The sequence below is a fragment of the Onychomys torridus genome, chromosome 14 (assembly GCF_903995425.1).
Source record: "Onychomys torridus chromosome 14, mOncTor1.1, whole genome shotgun sequence".
NCBI classification, from domain to species: domain Eukaryota; kingdom Metazoa; phylum Chordata; class Mammalia; order Rodentia; family Cricetidae; genus Onychomys; species Onychomys torridus.
Genome location: NC_050456.1, coordinates 37,075,755 through 37,093,521, shown reverse-complemented (window position 1 = coordinate 37,093,521; position 17,767 = coordinate 37,075,755). Strand labels below are relative to the sequence as shown.

At 38.4% G+C, this 17,767-nt stretch overlaps 1 pseudogene; it reads left to right on the top strand.

The window, feature by feature from the left end:
• LOC118595250 overlaps window positions 1-16,949 on the top strand; it is a 35,698-nt pseudogene extending 18,749 nt beyond the window's left edge.
• Window positions 16,950-17,767: the final 818 nt, after the last annotated feature.

The following is a 17,767-nucleotide window of genomic DNA, read 5'->3' as shown; positions in this document are numbered from 1 at the left end:
CTTACTTATGTTTGGCTCTGAGGGATTTTTTCCCCTAGATTTTTGATTTAGCATTGAAATGATTTTAAAAGCTTGTGTATCATAATTTATTCAACATCTGCTTACACTAGTCAAGAAGATTTGGCACTTTTATATATTAATTTTCAGTGCTAATTGTTGCAAATATTTTTTTTCATTTAGTCAACTATCTTTTTGACAAGAAGATAACATTAACTAAAGTAATATATTGGTCAGTACCCATACACACACACACACACACACACACACACACACACACACACACACACAGAGAGAGAGAGAGAGAGAGAGAGAGAGAGAGAGAGAGAGAGAGAGAGAGAGAACTCTTCTCTTCATTGTTGTACGAGTATTTGTAGCCAACTCTAGGATTCCTCTATATTACTCACTGTGGGTAACACAACCTGGCAGTTTTGTCCCATATAAAAGGTGTAGTATTTGCATATGACTCATGTAACCCTCCCAGGCATTTGAACTCATCTCTGGATTACTTATAATACTAAAATAAAAGTACAAATTATGCTAATAGGATTTGTGCTATACTGTTTAGAGAATAAAAACAAGAAAAAAATCTACATATGTTCAGAATGGATGGAATTTCTTTATTCTAGATCTTTTTATCTGTGTTTGGTTGAATTAATGGGCAGAGAAACCATATACCTAGAGGGCTCCTTGTGTGCATGTATGTGTGTGTGCGTGCATGTGTGCATGTGTACATGTTTATTTGGGGTGGGGATGTGGTCTCTGATATTACATGTTAAAGCATGTAGTAAGTTCATAATCATCAAAAAGAATGTGATGTTGATATTTCAATAGATAGTAGGAAAAGTCATAAATAATCATGGAAATGTAGTTTATCATTAAAATAGCAGTTATGATCAATAGCAAAACAACAGACTTAATAGTCTTGTGCAATGTATAGCCATCTAGAAAAAAGACAACAAATGATCTTTTCCTAAATTCATAGACAAGTTATCAAATAGTTAGATTATTTTTAAAACCATGAAAATATTAAATAAAAATAAGGGAATATTTTGTCTGATAATGAGATAGTTATTTTTGTATATGTCGTATTTATGTATTAAGCAAGTGCAAAAGAACAATCATGTGGTCTTGGAAGGGAAGATTGTATTCTAGAAAAGATACATCCCAGCTGATACTTAGGTTGTGGCATTGTGAAACTCTGAGTGCAGGAATGAGCTATGCCATCTCTGAGTTCTAAGTCACAGAAGCTATAAAGTAATAAACATGTGGTTGTGGAAATTTATTAGAGAATAATAAAAAACAAATACATGTTTCATTAATTGCTTTTCTCATTGCTGTGATAAAACGTTTTAAGGTTTAACTTGAAGGATTTATTTCTATTTATTTTTAATATTTATTTTCTTTTTAACTGTGTGTATTGTGTAGATATGTACATGGGAGGTTCTGGTGCCTGTAGAATTTAGAGGCTTTAGAGACCTCTGCAACTATAGTTCTGGGTGGCTATGAGACACTGAATGTGGAGACAGGGACCCGAACTTGGATCCTCTGGAAGAGCAGTATGCGCTCTTAGCAACCGAGCCATGTCCCCAGTTCCTGCGAGAACGCTGCCTGTCATGATATTCTGATTAGTTTCTGTCAACTTGAAACAGGCTGGAATGATCTGGGAAGAAGAGCCTCAGTTGAGAAAATGACTCCATCAGTGTGAAGGTAGGCAAGTCTGTTGGGGGCGTTCTCTCGTTAATGATTGATGTGAAAGAGGGCAGCTCACTGTAGGTGAGGCCAGCCCTCGGCAATACAGTCCTGAATTGTATAAAAAAAGCAGATCTATCATAGTTTCCAATTCTGTGTTTTTACGGGATTTCTGTGTGTGCAAATGTGTGTATCTTGGTGTCTGTATGTGTTGCCTATGCTTTCTCTTTGGCTTTTCTCCTGCTTGTTTGTTTTATCCCATTCTGTTTGTTTGACTTTATCGGATTTTTAAAAAATTATTATCACTTTTTAGATGCCAATTTGTTTTTAATGGGAGAGAGAAAGAAAGGATGTGGATTTAGGGGAGAGGTGAGGCAGGGAAGCTATGGAAGGAGTTGGGGGAGGGGAACCATAATCAGAATATATTGTACAAAAAAAAATCTATTCCCAATAAAATTATTTTTTTTCCACAGCCACAACAACAAAATAATCTGAGAAAATAATGAGGAAAAAGCAAGTAGAAAGTGTTCTTTCATGACCCTTGCTTCAGTTTTTGCTTCCAGCTTTCTTCCTTGATTCCCCCCAAGGATGGAGTGTGACCTAAAAGTTGTAAAATCAAACCGACCCTTTCCTCCCCAAGGTGATTTTAGTCATGATGTTTTATCACAGCAGGAGAGAGGTATCTAAGACACATGGTAACCAAGTATGACAGAGGATGGACTGTTGAGATAATCTTTTTATACACTATGTAAAGATGTGTCCATGCCCTTCCTCACTGGCTTAAGGCACCTTCTGATTGTTTTAATAACAAGCTGAATGGCCAATAGCTAGGCAGGAGAGGATAGGTGTGACTTCTGGGTAGAGATAGGAACTCTGCAAAAAAAAAAAAAAAAAAGGCAGGAGATTCACCAGCATACAGTACTGAGAAGTAACAAGCCATGTGGCAAAACATACATTAATATAAATGGGTTAATCTAAATTTTAAGATCTAGCTGTGAATAAGCCTATGATAAGGTTTATTAACCATGAACAAGTTTTCATGGTTAATAAAAATACTCCATGTCATTATTTGGGAGCTGGCCATCCAAAGAAAGTCTGACTATAATGGACTTTGTTCTTGGTTGTAGTGGCATGAGATGGTGAGTTCACTGTATTAACATCCAGGAAGTAAAAGGAAATGGCTGGTACTGAGACTATACCCACAAGCCCTGGTCCTGTGGCCCTACCATATCAACTTTTCAAGCTAGACTCACATACAGAGGGCTGTAGTACCTCTCCAAAGAGTGCCACCAGCAAGAGACAAAGTGCATAAACCCTTAGCCTTTGGGTGAAATTCATATCTCTTTGATAATATTTTGCTCCTGCATAGATTCTTGGTCATATCATATTGCAGATGTATTTAGTCCAACTTCAAATGCCCCCATAGTCTTAGCTATGCCAATCTCTTTAGAAATTATAATCAATCTGCCAATGCCTACCTTCTTTACCATCTTTCCAACTTCAACTGTATTCACATTTCTTACTAATATTAGTAGTGCTGGTCTTGGATTTTTTTGATGATCCTTTTTTTGATAATATTTCATTTTAAACCCTTTGGTTTGTAGTTTATCTGTGTGTTTATATTTAAAGTATAAAGTTTGTTAACACGGCCGTATCTAATGGAACAGTGCAGAAGAGGGGGAGGATAGATGGTAAGAGCCAGAGGATTGGGGAGTTTGCTGTGGGATCATGTCTCCCAGTAATACCAAAAGTTACACCTATAAAATTTCACCCACATGACTGCCCAAATATGAGCTGAACAAGGATGATACCAAAGAACATGCCAAACTAGAAAAAGGAAAGTTTGTGAGGCCTCAACTCTACATAAAGAACAACAGGCAACAGGTCTGGAGAGGTGACCATCCCTAGGAAGGGGACATCAACTGGCTATCCAGTGGTTAGCCCAGAAAACATACATACAAGTATATGGCCTGAACAGGTTATATTTAGGAATATATATGTATATACAAATATATATGTGCATGTAATAACAAATAGTGGAAAAGAAACCATGAATTCAAAGGACAATAAGGAGAGGTATATGAGAAGCCTTAGAGAGAGAAGAGGGAAGGGAAAATAAATCTCAAAGATAAAAAAAAGAGAAAGAAATGGGCTATATCATAAAGCTCATGTGTACAGCTGGAACTTGGGAAATTATTTTTATTATACTTCCAACTTTACAGATGTGCATATAGTATCTCATTAAGGAATAACTAAAAGAAAATAAAAAGTGGACACATATATTTAAAATAAATAAAGTATGTGTGTTATTGCTAGGCTATAGTTAAGTATTGTGTTTTACATAATACTTCTACCTTTTAATCAAGTGTTTAAGCCATTTACTTTTAGTGTAATTACTGATATAGTAGTATGCAAGCTTGTCAGATTTCTCTTTGATTTTTTTGATTTGCTCTATGTGTCATTATTTTCCATTTTGGAAATTAGTAATTTCACTTCCATGAATTCCTTTTTCATCCTAGCTTCTATGCTAGCCGTTTTCTCATTATTGTGACAAAATGCTTACAAAAACAACTAGAGAGTTTATTTTGGCTTACATCTGAGAATGTGTGTAGTCCATCACCACAGGGGAGGCATGGAGTCAGGAGTGTGAAGGGGCTAGTCATGAGGTGTGCTCAGCCATGGAGCAGAGAGTGATGAAGTCTGGAATCTGCCTGCTTCCTCCTTTCTCCACTCTTCTCCAGCCCATTCCGTCCAGATGTGAACACATAGCCTCACACTCTTGTTAACAAAGCTTTGAGTCACTCCTGTCACTGAGTCTTTGCTGCTTTGAGACAACATATACCATTCTTCCTTTAATTTGCCTCTTACATATTGGTCACAATGATGAGAGAAGAGATGTGCACATATTTTATGTCTCTTTATGTGTGCTCATCCCCTGGCAAATGTCTTTTCATGAAACTCCATTTTACTTACATGGAGCTATGTATTTGGCCAGTCTTGAGCAGATACACTTGCTGTCAATACATCATTACTATACTCTTGTCTATTTAAATCAGCAAAGCCGATGTATTCTGCTTAAGTTTTCCTTTTTTTTTTTTTTTTTTTACACCACTTATTATATGATGCTAAGGAAATGCATGGTAATTCTCGGCTCCCTGCTCAAATTCTTGTAGGAGCTGCACTCCTCCATTCTGTGTTGTCCAGTTCAATTTCCTGGGTGATGAAAGAGTAATTATCTTCTTAATATAATGGCTATAAGGATAGAGGGAGTTTGCTATTAGCCATTTCACTGTGACTGAATACTGAAATAAAAAAATAATTTAAATGTTTATATTACTTCTGTTCTAACTATGAAAATCCATGTGTGCCTTTGTGGGGGTATGTGCACATGAGTTAGTTGCCTACAGAGGCCAGAAGCAGGTACTGGATTCCTTAGAGTTGGAATTACAGGCAGTTGTGAGCCATTTTCCCTAGATGTTAGGAACCGAACACCTTCTTTTTCAGGAGCAGTATGCACTCTTAGACACTGAACCATCTCTCCTGCTCTGAGGATTTTATTTCCTAACAACAGATTTCCTTATTCTAATGTATACATGTTGTAGATGAAAAAGGGAAAAAATATAAATTAGATGCCTTCTTAATTATGAATTTCAAAATATATTATTGTAATATGTGCTTTAAACTATAAATTATGTGGAAAAGCTACTTGGTAATTTAACTAGAAATTATGTGGATTTTATTATTTTATTTTTGAACTGTTTTAAAAAGTCCTTAAAGGTGAATGATATACCTTGACCAACAGCATAAGATTTCAAGCATTTTGGCATAAGAATTGTGTTATCTTCAGTGGCCATAGTTCACAATATTACCTGAACTATTCTGCAGAAGTCTTAATATTTTACTTGTTTGGTAGGGGTTATTTTCAGCATAAACAAGGCCTCATTAGTGAAATCCTTTAATAATAGTGTGCTGGGAACCACGCCTGGCAGTTGACTGTCCTGCAGAGGACATGAGGAGTTGGCAGGGGAAGGAAGTGTGCCAGGCCATGGTGGTCTGGAGAATCTTTCAGCCTGACTGACTAGCAGCCAGAGTGTTTATTTATTTATATAGAATTTAGTAAGCATGAAAACATTCATGATGTTCCAAAACATAGATCATATCATTTTTGTTTTTGGATGTGTATTTCACTTCCTTTTGCTCATCTTTTAGTCATCATTAATAAACTATGACAGAACCGAGTTACCATTTCCAATCATTTTCCCTCAAGTTCTGACATCATTAATAAACAGAGTTTTCATTCTTACTTATTAACCCTATAACCCAAGTTTTGAGAATTTAGAGGCATATGACAGCCTGTTCTCAGGCTGGTAGCTTTGGTTGCTTCAAGGACTCTAGACCAAAACAAAATCTTCAACCACCCTGGGCATTTTGCCATGTCCCAAGCAGTGTATTATTAACTCTTAGTGGTCAGAGTGCCCAGAAAAAGTGTCCTCAGGCCCAAACTGCTGCAGTTATTATTTAAATTCTGGCATAATACAATCATTGTTCTCATTTATATCTTTATAGAATTTGTCTATATGTTTAATCCTGGCATTCTTTTGTTCCTTGGTCATATGACATTATAGTGGCTCTACATGAGCTTACTTTTCTAAGAGAGGGAGGTCTTAATACCTCATACTTTCATCATCTTTCCACTCCATACTTTGCTCATCAATATGTCTCTGTGTAGGGCAGAGTTGTACACCACATAATTGTCTGAGTATACAGTGGGAAGAGGTTTATAATCTGAACTGTGGCCAACTGTTCTAACCCACCGAATCTTGTTGACCTTTTTGAGTTTACTATGTTTTGAATATCTTGTCCCTGTGTAAGTACAGGGACAGATGTTTCAAGAATGTCTCATAGCCTCATGAAGAGACCTCTGGCTTCTTTATGTGTCACAACCTCCAAGGTGTAAGGAAGACCTTCAAGTAGATAAGGCTGTCTCCCTAAAAGCAGGTAGCGGGGGGGGGGGGATAGTATTTTCAGGACTTTCCTGGGGAAGCTTAGAAGCAGCATTCCTGGGAAAAGGCATAAATGATTCATAAGGAATTTTCCATCCATCTAATATCCTCAAATTATACAAATATTAAAAGTGCTCCAAGTTTGCAGTTGGTGGAGAGGAAAACCAAAGGTGACATGGCAGCCATCATGCGGCTCAGCTCTGCTGGATCTTTGTCAAGCAGCTGTGCTGGCTTTATGACTTCTGCCATTCCATGCAGATATGACTGTGCCAATATTGTACCAAATCTAATTTAAAATGATATTGGAGCTGTGCTAAATTATCTTTACATGAAGTTGGCACCAGTACACAGTCTGCAAAGTAAGAGTGTGAAGCAGACAAAAGAAGTTTAATTATCTATTATAAATTATTTGAAAGGTATAAGCACTCAAAATACTGAAGAACTCAAATCATATTTATGGAGGCACATATATGGAGGCCAAGGCACTTGAAGGACACAGCTTCCTTGGAGTAGAATCCGATGCTCACAGAAGAAATGCCCATCTGCTCTAAGAAAAGAATGGATCTGGCAAGCATCTGGAGATGTGGGTCTCTCAAGGAGTGAGAAACTCTTACAGGGGAAGTGCTGTGGATTGCAGGGACCAGCTGCCACACTACCTTACCCCACCAAAGAACTCCTTGATGTCTTCCCCTTCTTCTTTAAACAGTGTGTTTCAGACATGTTCTTATTTCAGGGTGCAGCTGCCTCTCTCTAATCATTGCAAATTTCTTGGGTGTGAGCCAAAGAATGGGCTAATTCCCAACTCACTGAAACTATTAAACCAATCGATAATAAGGCTTTTTACATTAGCCTTGTGCATATATTCCTTTATAGAATACATTTTAAAATAATTTAGTGCCAGTAGTAAGTCAGCATTTACATGAAAACTGTTCTGTATTTATCTAGCTTAGCGCAGTCTATTATGAGACAAGTATTATTTATGAACTACACTTAATTCCATGTAGCAGCTGATGATTTTGTTTCCAGACTCACTACCAGGAGATTTGACAACAGTGCTATTTTCCATAAAGCATACTCCTGTTTAAATGATGCTGTTCCACATACAACTTCCTTATGTTAGTTACACTAAAGTGTTTCTTAGAACTATTTAAGATTTTAAAGGTCTATGTGGAATCCCCTTTCCTTTAGATTTGGTCTCTAAGTTAATTTTCTAATATTCTTTGTCCTTGTGATTTGTGGAATCATTAATTTTAAAGTGGTTAAAAACAAAGAATTCGTTATGATTAACAATTCTTAAAAATGAACATTATTTAGGGAATTTTCCTGTTTTCCAGTCATAAATCTTGCTTGACAATGACACCAAGTTTTTGCAGCACATAGAAGTTATAAAATTCTCTTTAGCAAGTATCAGTTAAAGTGAGCAGAAGCTAAGGATAACTCCTATACTGAAATGTAATCTCTGGTATCTCCCCTTAACCTTTCCTCGTTCAGGGAAGTGATTATTCATGTAAAAGATTGTTTTCACTTACAGATGCTACAGTTATTACTCAAGCCAATGACAGCAGATCCTAAGGACTTAGAGTTGAATAAAACTGATAAATCCACTGACTTTTCTGAATCGACACTCTCATCACTCTCATTGGCAAAACAGTCACATCCATAGGACCACTGAAGTCACTCTTCCTGCAAGGATGCTGAAATGGATGGCATGGAGTCCTTTTGGAGGGCATTTGCTGTAACGGAATCTCACACACTGTGTCATCCTCCAAGCACACTCCTAACATCATGATGGCTCATCACTATAAATGCAGAAAGTTCAGCCAGTTTTACCTGTAACACTAACAAGATGTCCCTGAATGTCACTATTTAAACTACATAAATGTGTTAACGCTCTTATCCTTGAGTGCTAAAGGACCAGAGGTTTCAGTATCAAAGGAAGGTCCCACATAACAGTATAAGTGAGCCTATCAAAGCTCCCACTAGTAATTATGCCCGGACAATTCCCTCTGGAAATACAGTGGCTTGCTCTGTCCCAGGACCCGCCTGTTCCTATTGTGGTACTATGATCCTCTGTGTTTTAAACTTAAGATGAAGTGGACCTTCATCTTCTATTGAAAATCCAGACCTTCAGCTTCCTGTGATCTTGTAACTAAAAGAGATAAAAGGACCTTCCCAGTAAGATTGTCTAACAGGCATTGGCAACCTTTTCAATTCTCCTGTCAAAGGAGGCGGGGCATGCTGGAGTAAGATATGTCCCTGCTGAGTAACCTTTACATGGGACCTGACATTTTCAGTGTCTCTTGTTCCACTCATGGGGTCCATGCCTATTTTCAGAATAGTGATGGAATTAGTTTGAAGGAAATGTACCTTAGACCTGGATGGGAAGATATACTAGAAGTGGTGGACCCAGGGGCAGCTAGTGCACACCAGGGAGTCTTGCTTCTTACATGCTCTGATGTCTTCCCTGGAAGTGATAAGCCTGAGACAAAGCTGGCTTTGGCCAATCCACCTGGAACACGCCCAATCTCATTTTGAAAAGGTGTGATGCTCCTCTATCACCTACTTTGCTTCTAAAACACAGGTATGTTTCTTGTAACTTCATGGGTTTCAAATACTTAATACTTTTCTAATTCATGTTAAAGACTGAATGGAGGCTCTCAAACTTCTAACAGGAGCCCTTTGATGGTCAAGCCTTGATTTATTTTCATAACTTCTGGTATATCAACCAACATACTCAATGGTTCAGCAACAAGGAGTCATACACACACAGAGTTTACGGTTAACTTTGTGGTGCACGAGTCAGTGGTGAAGTCACTGTGGTTGACCCCTCATTCCTACACTTTCTTTCAGATTCCCTTACCTCCATGCCTCTGATTTGCTTGTAATTGTCCCACTTAATTTTTTATTTCTGTCCCTTTGGTCAGCTAAGTGCTTCATATGACCTGGTGATTTTACATTTTTGTTTTACAATTTTCTCTAGGGTAAATGGCTACAGTCTCTAGTATTATGATATCTGTACCATTTTCTCCCCCCTCAAACATGACATTTATAAGGTACAAGATATTGAAATTCCAGAGGCTGCAAACTGAGACCTCACTGAATCTTCTTAGCTGCAGGCCCAGTGATATTATCTCTTGACATCCATGATGGGTTCTAACTGTCAGCATACAGTACTCGCTGAAGAAAGAGGGGCCACAGTGACATCGAATTTATTTTGTAGAATGTACTTAGCCTAAAAAATAGTCACTAAAATATCAATGACTGAAAACTATGACATGATGGTATGGTAAAGGCCATTGGCTTTTCACTATTATCTTCTCTCTCTCTCTCTCTCTCTCTCTCTCTCTCTCTCTCTCTCTCATCTACTACATATATGTTGTTTTTGTGCATGGGGACATGTGTGGAGGTCAGAGAACAACTTGTCAACTCGTGGGTTTGGGTTCTCTCCTTCCTTCTTGTGGAACTGAGGATTGAACTCAGGTTTGGCAGTAAGTACATTTACCTCCTGAGCCATTTTGCTGGTTCAGTAAGAGTAGATAAAAGCAGAAAAAAATAATATTTGATGAGTCAGGCATCTATCCAAATCCTTCAAGACTATACTCCATGTAATTTTGGCCTTGTTCCACTGTGAAAGGGGAGGAAAGTAAAGCTCATAGATATTGAGTAACTTGTTCAAGGCCATACAGCTAATAAGAGTGGGTTCTAAAGTTTGCGATCATATTATCTTTCAGTAAAAAATAAGAAAAAGAGGTGCTAGATATATGCTCAGTTAATAGAATTTATGCCTAGCATGTACAAATCATGTTTTCCAGCTCCAGCACCCTATAGATTAGCCACACACTTGGGAGGTCGATGTATCCAGTGCCATCCTTGTTCACATAAACTGCATAGTGAGTTTAAGGCCAGCCTAAACCAACATGAGAACCCATTAAAAAAAGTAAGTAGGTTTTGAATGCCTTACTTTTTATGTATTGTTATTTATATTGGTCATCCTGAAGCCACAGGCTGTATCTATAAATGATTATTGTGAATAATAAGTATAAACACAAGTGGTTATAGCAGAGAAGTCTCAACAGAAATTTTTAGATAATTTGTAGGTTTTATAAAGCCCCTGTAAAGAATGACTTTACCCAGGTTCACCTTTTAAATGCAAGATACATTGACAACTTCCAAAGTGGCTAAGCTGCTGATGTGTGTCTCAGGGGAACTCTGGAAGCTTCTGAGTGAGACTTCTCTCTTGCATGAAGTCGCCACGTGAGGATACATTTCATCGGGCCCTAAGTGCGTAAGTGCTGTCATTCACCAGAAAAAATATGTTCTGGGAAGAGTATAGCTCCGAGTGCTGTGTTTCAAAAGAGAAATTTAATAGTTTAGGGAATTAGTACACTTGGTTTTGAACATTCAAGTTTACTAGGCTGTGATGACAACTTAAAAAAATTGGTGAATTTTAACCTTTAACAGAGTGATGTAGCAACTTTAAATTATCTAAAATTTCTGAAACAGACTTACACTAAAATACCAATTTTCATCTTAATCTTTAAAAAGGTTATTGAAGTAGATTAAACAGTACTTCAGGAAGCAAGCATATTTGACACCATCCATTTTACCTTATAATAACATAATTGCTATGGAGTTTTGACATTTAACAAGGGGTCTGCAGATGCAGCCGCCTCAAGGACAATTTTTCTTCCAAGGAAAACTGGTAACATAAAAGATTTTTAACTTTTCTGATTGTGGCTTACATATTTAAATGCAAAACCACTTTCATGATCTCCCCCACCCACTGGAAGCATATATTGCTCTTCAAAATCCTATTATATTATGCATTTATATAAAATATTGTTTGCATTCTGTGTATGCCATTAAAAGTGAAGGTAGGTCTTTTTTTGTTTTTTGTGATAGGGTTTTCCAGTTTGTCAGGAAATCTTATGGTTCTCAGAAGTGTGTGTGTGTGTGTGTGTGTGTGTGTGTGTGTGTGTGTGTGTGTATGTGTGTGCACGCTGTTTTCTATATCTCTGCTGAGCCCTTTTTAATAGGGTCAAGTGCTTTTTTATAAATAATTTGTAGGAATAAACTCATTTGATTCCCCTTACAGTTTTATGAGGTTAGCACTATTTTCTTGATTTTACACATGGAGAAACAGGGGTGCAGGGGTAGAATAATGTGCTCTGTCAGGCCACTGGTTTGTGAGGAACTAGATTTTGCACCCCTGTGGCCTCCCTAAGGAGGTCATTTCCTATGGAGAGTTCAAACTCCCCCTTTTCCCTACCTTTACTTTGAGATGATGAGTACATGCAGTGACAGGGTCCTCCAGTTACGATCACTTGTCCTGCTAAGTGCTTGACACGTGCACATGCAACCATTTGGGATTGTGGAGGTGAAAAGGGGAGACAGGAGGACAGGAAGGCTGGTCCATACAATACCAGGTCACACTAAAAAGCACTAAGCCTGTCTTGGCAACAAGAGTAAGGTTTTGGCACAGGTATGGCACAAAGAATAGAAAGAACGTTCCTTCTTTAAGGAGACAGAAGAGACAAAGGAAATTTCTTTAAATATTTGAAACTATTCTGTTCAAACGAAACTAAAACAGATTCCATGCTTAATCTCTTAGTGGCTTGAAGTCATATTCCTTCTGTGTTATTTGTACTCGTTGACTAGTGGCTCCTGTATTGGACAAAGGAAGGAGGACTCGTCCTCAGATGTGCTGAGCTAGGGTGCCGCTGCTTTTTGATTAGCTGGTGAAAATGCAGTTATGCACTACTTGCATCATGTGGTGGGTTAAGTTTCATACTACTATATAAAAGTCCGTAAGTATAATGCCACCACAGAAATCCCTGGCAGTCAGTTAGTAGGGTTTGATAAACTGGAGGAGACTGCCTTTTTCTATTTGGATTGACATGGGGAAGCAGAAACTACCCTAGATACTCTAACCAGAGTGGATGTGACATTTGGCCATTTGCTACATGAAGCTAATAAGGGGCAATGGAATAATTCAGAGGCTAGGGACAGCAAGAAGCTGCTAAACCTGGAGGATTAAAAGGACAATGTGCTGTCTGGTGGACTAAAGTTAAGGTAGAGCTGTTTCTGTAGAAGGTTGAATTATGGAGATGTGCTCATTCCAAATGATGCTTCCATGACAGAGAAACAGGAGTGAGGGGAAGTGGGCAGGGAGCTTGCTTTTTCCTTTCTTCTCCCTTTCCAACACAACTCAAATCCAGTGAAAAAAGAGCTTGACAATGTGCTTATAAGAAGGACTGGGAACTGACTTGAAAGAAATAAAGATGTGTGCACATTTATCGATTGTGTGCACAAAGACTAAGAATATTTTTGATGTAGGAAATCAAAGATGCTTGTTTACATGTTCATTGTACTGTACTATTAGTCATTATTTTACACTGTACTTCTACTTATAAAATGTTTACTTTAAAACAGTGAACTGCATCATGTAGCACAAATCTTAAAAGGTCTTATTAATAAAAAACAAACCCAGAGCCAGGTATTGGGGTGAACGCTGAAAGATCAGAGAAACAGAACAAGCCACATTCAACCTCACCTTGCCAACTTCTCAGCTGATCCTGTTTCCTCAGACTGGAAGCCTCTGAGTCCTCACCTGAATGGATCTCAGCTGAACTGCTGCTAAAAGCTTGAAAGCCGAAAAACTTAAAAAGCTTCTAGTTCCTGTTCCTCATGCCTTATATACCTTTCTGCTTCCTGCCATTATTTCCTGGGATTATTTGTTTTTCCTAAGCAAGACACGAGATCTCAAGTGCTGGGATTAAAGGTGTGAGTCACCATGCTTAGCTCTGTTCCCTACTGTGGCCTTGAACTCACAGGCAGATCTCTGCCTCCTGCGTGCTAGGATTAAAGGCGTGTGCTACCACTGCCTAACCTCTGTGTTAATATGGTGGCTGTTCTGTTCTCTGACCCCAGATAAGTTTATTGGGGTGCATAATATAACAACCACAGCATCACACAAGCAGTCTCACATATTTCTAGTTGCCATACTCCTTGACTGTGTCAAGGGGCTGTGTCAAGTGGTTAATCCAGAATGCCATGGTTGGTTTAAGCACACACCATAATATTTATATATGGCAAGCCACTCAGTGGCACATTTCCTAGAAAATGTCTTTGCCATTGAGTGTTGGATGACTATATTGATGTATCATGCGAATATATATATATATATATAATGTCTGTGCACTAATTTGCTATAACACCCTAATATTTTAAACCTTTATTTTAATAATTATGTTCCCAATTGTTATATGGATGAATTTTTTACAACTCTCTATAAATAGTTATTATAGCTTAGATGTTGATTATCTAGAAAAAAATCTGTCATGTTATGCTGTAAGTAAAGTTAACAAAGTAAGTAAAGTCTGCTGGAATTATTCAAGAGAAACACAGATGCAGGGAAAGGACTATATATCACTTAAGTGTGGACATCTAGTAAACCATCTACTCAGACAAGGTCTTCTTAGCAGAACTATATAATGTCTTTTCCCAACAAACTGGCTTCAACAGGTTATTGTAGGAAGCCTCCCTTTCCCCATGTTACTCTACATTCACTGGTAAATCAACACCAAGACTAGGTTAAATATGTAATGAATTTGTCAAAGATATCTGTGAGAGAAAATAGGGAGAAAGCTGGCTGAGATTTCGAGAGCGTCTAGACATCAATGCTGGTCAAATCTCAAATAGGAAAAAAGGGGAGGCTGAAAGGGGGATTGGATAGAAGCATGTTCAATTTTAAAACAGTCTTAAGAAAGGGCGGTAGGTTTACCAGGAAGTCATACCAAAATTGTCCATTGAAGATATCCACGTCTCTTGGGAGTGCTCCTCCTATAATCTCCCTGCCTGGGTCACCACAACCTAGGACCAGTGGTCCTCATGCAAACATGGTGGCAGGTTGTAGAGCAAAGCTTCTGCTTCCTTGTTCAAAGTTCAGTTGCTTCCCTTGTTCTCAGAACATGAGAGGCTCCTGCTCTTCACTCCCAAAGGGTTATATGCCTTCCTCCCAAGAGCCTCCTTAGCCATTTCCGTGAACATTACAGCCCATGTGTCCACGTCATATCAGAGTCCTCTCTGGCTGTGTCTATGTATGGCAGCATTCATCACAACACAACATACTGAGAATTTGTCAAACTATATTCTCCATTGTATTATAAATCAACAAGGGAAATATTAAAATCCCTTATCCAAAGAAACAAAGTGATATTAATTTTTATTCCTTTAAACTGCTAATTTTTATGCAGTAGTAGATAATACAGGGAAGGACAGTGTTAATTTATTAATCTACTACTAAATGTATAGATTTTTTTTGTAAAGAAATGAGTGAATTAGCTCTGCTCCATATGTGAGGGTTGCTATGACAGAAATCAAAGAGAAGAAATAAAATCAGAGGAAAGAGTCCAAAGACATCACAAGAAGAGAATGCATTTCATAACAACATTGATTCTAGTTCTGCAAAGACATCCCAAGGAAAGTTGTTAAGGAAGGTGAGCCTAAAATTACCTAGAACCTTGAGAAAGGAGCCACAAAACCGGCAAGAAGAGTGTGGAGCAGTTTAAGAACTCGCCACAAGAGGGCAGAGGACTGAAGGAAAAATTACAGGGCGCAAATAAATTCAACAGGAAGAGAAACATCCCAGCCAGACAGTAAACAAATGAGATGAATCAGCAGCCAAGAAACAAAATGGGGAGACTTCAAGCAGAAGAAGAGAGAACTGAACCCGAGCAGGAACTCAGTGATAAGCTGAACTACGGCATCGGGGTTTGAGCCAACAGATTGGGAGAAAAGATTGTGACAAAGGAAAAAAAAAAAGAACTAAGTTGATGAATGATTGGCAGAAGTTGATTCTAAGGGAAATTAAAACTATGCCTTTGCACAGATTCAACACGTGTGATCCAATTCTTCGTTCAGTACAAGAGTGGAGGATGCAGGCTTTTGAGGAACTGTGGGGGAGATTCGGTTGAATTAAGTAAAACTAAATATTCCAAGAATATTGTTAATTTTTTTTTCTCTTACATAGAAGTAAACAGCAGGATGCAGAGATAATCAGAAGGTTTAAAGGCCACGTGAGGAAGATGCTGAGTCACTCGGCGACAACAGCCATCCTGGAGGGCACACAGTGAAAAAGCCATTTTGGACCAGAGGAACATGCTGACGCAGAGCCCTACGGGAAGACAGTTCAGCTTTACGTGTCATCAGACCAACCAAACTCTGGACAAGGTGCAAGGTGCTGGAGGCACAGCCAGGAAAATTAGAACTCATTATGAATGAAATGAAGCAGATTTTGACTCCAGTGGCCCCAAATTAACCCACTCACTGGTTCGTAAAATATTCTCGGACTTTTTTTTTTTTTTAAACCCACATACCCCTAGAACTTCAACCAGAATTAATTGAAGTCATTCAGGAAACAGTGATAGACTTGGCCCCCATACATGATGGTGACCTCATTGCCATCCACTGTCTATGCCATGGTACACTCAAGGATAGAAAAGTGACCTAGGAAACAATAAAGAAGTACATTGAAAAGGTGGCTAATGGCCCATACTCTCTTTTGGTTAGTGTCAGCTTTTGATTGTATTGATGATACTAAGCTTGTGGATCATATAATCATATCAGAAATCATCAGTTCTTTATCCAACATAGTAACTGACAAACACAGAAGGAATGTCCTGCTGTACTTGCTGAATCCCAGAGCTCCTTCCCACATGGTACAAGAAATCATCCAGGTTCTGCAGAAAGATGGCGAAGACACTGTGGCCCACCTTGGAATCCATCTGCCCAGCTTTGCTAAGCTATCTGCAAGGATATGCTCAGGAGGCAGTGCTGATGAGCCTGCATGTGTGCTGGTGTCTGACATCCTGGATTCTGTTACTAGAGACATTCAGCCTCCATGGATGCCCTCACCAGTGGCAGAGCTGATACATTGTGGTAGCAAGAATGGAGAGATTCGTGCTACCTAGCATCCTGCATGACATCTAGTTCTCAAGTGGCTAATAAAGCAAAGATGAAAGAAAATGGAAGAGGAAGGTTGTTTTGCAAAATACTTTTGGAGCATGCTGGCATGACAAATGGGCCAGCATCAATCAAGGTATAATTCTTCTCTTCAGCCTTTTTTTCAGAGTTGTGACCAGGAAGCTGTAAATGAAGTCAAAGGTATACTGCAGAGCCCAATTCTTACATGGATTAAAAAAAAAAAAAAGCACCAGTAGTGGGGTGGAGACTTTGCTTAAAAAGATGAGTGCATAGGTGTGGACGAGATGGAATCCATTTCCCAGTGAAGGCAGGGATCCATACTCACAATTTAGAAGCTCTATACGTGTATTTCTTCCCTGTAAAAGGATCTACTTATATAAAATTCTTTCTAAAAATAGAAAAAAAGAAATGAATTAATTAGTTGACTATTATGCAGAAGACTTATTTTTAGTCTTCAACATAAGAATCAAATCCTATTACAAGAGATGGGCTATGCAGGTACTGCAGAGAGCAGACAGCAAATGTGAATACTGCATTGCAGAGGAGGGTGTACAGGCTGAGGTTAACGAGGACTTTATTCCTGGAACAGGAGTACATTTGATCCCTTATCTGCTAGAACAAAAACATTTCTTTTACTAACAAATGAGAGGTGAAAAAAAAGAGAGAAACACAATTAAACAAAATCAGATAGACAGAGAGAGCTCTTGTTCCAGGGAACTAATGCAAAATGTCTTTGCTTGTAGAAACCAGAGCTAGAGACCTTTCTGACATGCTTCTGGGGTTTCCTGAGTGTTGGTGAAATGGCTCTGTGTGGCTGATGCCTGGTTGCTAGTGACTAGAAGCATCTTTGCTACTGACAGATTGAACATTCTGGAGCTAAGGACCTCAGCTGTGAAAGAGGTTGTTGTTCCTCTCAGGGACCAGGATGTTGAATGAGGTAACAGCTGTAAAAGGTAGTTATTTCAATGATTATGAATTTTCTGGTTGATCTGACTGCCTTATATTCTTATTCTTGACCTTGTTTATAGTCTGAGGTCCTTTCAAAAAATTATAGGGAAATATCTTCATTTTTAGCTCATGATTTTTGGCAC